We start from the raw sequence: 4,275 nt of genomic DNA, 5'->3' as shown, positions 1-4,275 counted from the left end.
ACAACCTCCACGTGTTGATATCCCACCTTCGGGGGCCAGGTGGTTGTACAACCTCCACGTGTTGATATCCCACCTTCGGGGGCCAGGTGGTTGTAGAACCTCCACGTGTTGATTTCCCACCTTCGGGGGCCAGGTGGTTGTAGAACCTCCACGTGTTGATATCCCACCTTTGGGGGCCAGGTGGTTGTACAACCTCCACATGTTGATTTGCAGTTTTGCCTGCCTGAAATGTACCCTTCTTTTAAAAACCATGGCTCAATGAGGCACATGGCTCACACCTGTAATCCCAGCACTTTGGGAGGCTTAGGCAGGAATATCACTTGAGGCCAGGAGATTAAGACCAGCCTTGCCAAAATAGTGAGACCCTATTTCTACCAAAAAAAAAAAAATTGTTTCATTAACTGGGCATGATGGTGCCCACCCTTAGTCCTAGCTACTCAGGAGGCTGATGTAGGAATATTGCTTGAACCTAAGTGTTTGAGGCTACAGCGAGCTATGATTGTGCCACTGCGCCCCAATCTAAGTGACAGAGTAAGACTTGGTCTCCAGAAAAAAATAAAATTTAATTTTAAAAAAGGAAAAGAAATCCAAACCCTGGCTTGTAAGACACAGAGGAGCTCAGGTTTTAAGTTATTAGCTGCCCATACTCCTCGTACGCTCCCTGCAATAAAGCCTCCTTCTCCTGCTGCAACTCTTGGCTTCAATGTCTGGCATTACTACACTGGGTGAGCAGACTCCAGTTTGGGTTGGTAACAAGAGGTGAGAGACAGCTCAGCACCGGTAAGCACAGTGGTTACAGCACCAGCCACATACACTGAGGCTGGCAGGTTTGAACCCAGCCCAGGCCACCTAAACAACAAGGACAACTACAACCAAAAAATAGCCGGTTTATCTTATAAGGGTACATGTGAATCTTTCTTAATGTGGATTATTAATGTCTTAACATAACAACTATGAGAATGACATGATGGCTATGTTGGCCAACTGGATGAAAATATTTCAAACTGTATATGGAAACAACACACTGTACCCCATGATAGTATTAATGTGCACAAACATGATTTAACAATAAAAATAATAAAAAAAAAATAGCCAGGTGTTGTGGCAGGTGCCTGTAGTCCCAGCTACTTGGGAGGCTGAGGCAAGAGAATCACTTAAACCAAAGAGTTTGAGGTTACTGTGAACTGTGATACCACAGCACTCTACTGAGGGTGACATAATGAGACTCTGTCTCAAAAAAAAAAAAATAAGGTGAGAGAAGTTTGACTACGTGAGGGATAGGGATAAGGAAAGACCTCAGCACAGCAACTGAGAACTTCAGATGGAGCTGAGTTCACAAAGTCTGCTCTCAGCCCTGCCTGGCAGGTGCATCCCTGGGGTGTGGGTTGGCCTCAGTAAACCTAGGAGAAGTGGCACGGCTAGGTGGGTAGTCAGAGGCCCCCTGCCCAAGTCTAAGCAAGCACAGGCAGGTGGGCTGGTTGTCAGAGGTGCAGGATGACAGGGGCAGAAACTGAATCAAGTAAGTAAAGGAATAACCAGATCAACCTACCAAAGGCACTAAAATCACTGCCGGACTTGGACAAGAATCTAAAAATCATATATTTCAATCACTTCATTTTAGATGAGAACTATTAGACTATAGACACAGGGGTAATAAGTGACAGAAAAAAGACAAATGCCCAGAACTTCTCGCTTCCACATCAAAGATTTTTTTTAATTTTCAATTTAAATCATAACTTTGTACACTGATGCATTTATGGGGTTCAGTGTACTGATTTGATATACAATGTGAAATGCTTACATTGAACTAAGTAACACATCCATCCCAATTATACTCTTTCCTTAATAGTTTTGAAACACATCAAGGATTTACCAAGAAACCAATGCCTCGGGAGAACAGATGGGTGTTATTTTCAACTTTTAAAAATCACAGCACCTTTGGATAAAAACAAGATGTATGACCTTGTGCATTTTGAACTAGTTACAAAAAGAAAACAATTAGACGTAGCAGAAATAAGCTACATAGAATCAAACTTGTAACAGCTAAAATTATGTATTAACTTTGATGGTGACAAAATGCTGACTGAAGATTCTCATTGTGCTGGTAATTCACAAAACTACAAACATGAGCTCTTTTAAAATTGCTCTTTGAGGAATTTTAAATGACACAAAATTAAAATGACAAAAGCAAAAACTGCTCACGGAAAAAGTTGCTATTGACTTTAGAAATTGATAAAAGAATCAAATCTTCTTGTCAAGAATTAGACCTGCAAAACCTGGCCCAGGAAAATTAGATGAGGTAGGAAGTGGCTACAAAGAAACCTCAAAATCACCTAAGCTAAAGTTGGGAAAATTTACTCTAGGCACAAAACAGGATCACTGAATAAATTATTTCAGTAAAATAAAAATACTAAAAATTATTTAATAGCAGAGTAAGAAATTTGATCAAAGAATTAAATTAGTTCAAAACTGTACCTAAAAAATAACGTCTTGAGGCTATTACAGCAATGTCAGAATAATTCTGATGAAAGTGTTTGTTTTTTCATTCGATAAAAATATCCTCAGGGCCAAAACAATCAAGAGGGAACTACTATCCTTATGGGATTTCTCAAGCAGCCCCCACTCGTGGGGCTTTCAGTTTTAATACTTTACCAAATTGCAGGAGATCTAAGATCTCTTTCTAGTATCCTAACAACTTGCTTATAGCAAAATCACATGTACTTAGTGAATGACCACAGCTGGTTGCTAAATCAAAGTTTACCATCAGGCAGGAAAGTTCAGAGATTTCCTTACCACTTCACGGGAATTTAGACTTTAGAATCAACATAAATGTCAGTTCGTGCTCATTACAATGACAGCTGTCAAAAAGGAAAAAAAAAACAGAAATAGAAAATAACAAGCATTGGCAAGAATGTGGGGAAACTGGAACCCTTGGGTACTGTTGGTGGGTATGAAAAATAGTGCAGCCGTTAGGGAAAAAAAGTATGGAGGTTCCTCAGACAATTAAAACTAGAAATACCATGTAATCCAGCAATCCCACTTCTGGGTATATGGGTTCTGACGATCCAGTTTGTGAACTCACCCTAGAAAAAGTGCTGCATGCCTCATAGGTGAACATCACGACTGTCACCTTGGAAGTACTCCCTTCGGGAAGCTATGCACCCACACCAGCACCTAGGCCATCCTTCGAAGCAATTTAGGGACTCTTTTTCTGGAATGGCCATCAGAGCTGTTGTTGTGCAAGGTCTGAGGATTAAGTTTGCCAACTTGCCACTGTGGGCTTCCCTTAGCAGTACTATACAAACAACTTGGTAAGGTTTCATAACCTTGGTATATCGGTGTCTTGCAGGTGTTTTTGTGTAGATGTGTGCCAGTGTCTTGCTGAGTGGCATTCATTATTGTTATGTGTTTTTGTGTGTTTTATGATGAGAGCTCTGGTGGCCATTCCAGAAAAAAGAGTTCCAAAATTGTTTTAAAGGGTGGACTAGGCACTGGTGTTGGTACATAGCTTCCTGAGGGGAATACTTCAAAGGTGATGATAGTGATATTCAGCAACTTTTGGTTGGTGAGGTATGCAGCACTTTTTTAGGATGAGTTTGTAAACTTCATTGTCACTCTCATTTATCCAAAACAGAATTGAAAGCAGTATCTTGAATGCATAGTTTTGTACACCCATGTTCACAGCTACTAGTCACAACAGCCAAGAGGTGAAAGCAACCCAAATGTTCATTACCAGATGCTTGGAGAAACAGAATGTACTACGCTCATACAATGGAATATTATTCAGCTTTAATAACAGAGGAAATCCGGGTGGTGCCTGTGGCTCAAAGGAGTGGGGCGCCGGCCCCATCTGCTGGAGGTGGCACGTTCAAACCCATCCCCGGCCCAAAACTGCAAAACAAAACAAAACAAAAAATAATAGAGGAAATCCTCTTACATGCAGCCAATGCAATCTTAAAGACATCATGTTAAGTGAAATAAGCCAGTCACAAAAAGATAAATGTTGTATGATTCCACTTATATCAGATACTTAAAATAGTCAAATTCATGGAAACAGAAAAGTAGAATGGTGGTTGCCAGGGGGGAAGGGAAAATGAGTAGTTACTATTTAATGGGTATAGAGTTTCAGTTTTGCAAGATGACAAATTTCTAGAGATCTGTTGCACAACAATGTGAATACTCTTAACATTACTGAACTTACACTTAAAAAATGATTAAGGTGGTAAATTATATATATATATATATCTTTTACCACAATTCAATTTTTTTTTTTTT

Source organism: Otolemur garnettii, unplaced genomic scaffold (genome assembly GCF_000181295.1).
Source record: "Otolemur garnettii isolate 467f Iridium unplaced genomic scaffold, OtoGar3 scaffold00005, whole genome shotgun sequence".
Taxonomy (NCBI): domain Eukaryota; kingdom Metazoa; phylum Chordata; class Mammalia; order Primates; family Galagidae; genus Otolemur; species Otolemur garnettii.
Note: the sequence above shows the minus strand (reverse complement) of the source record.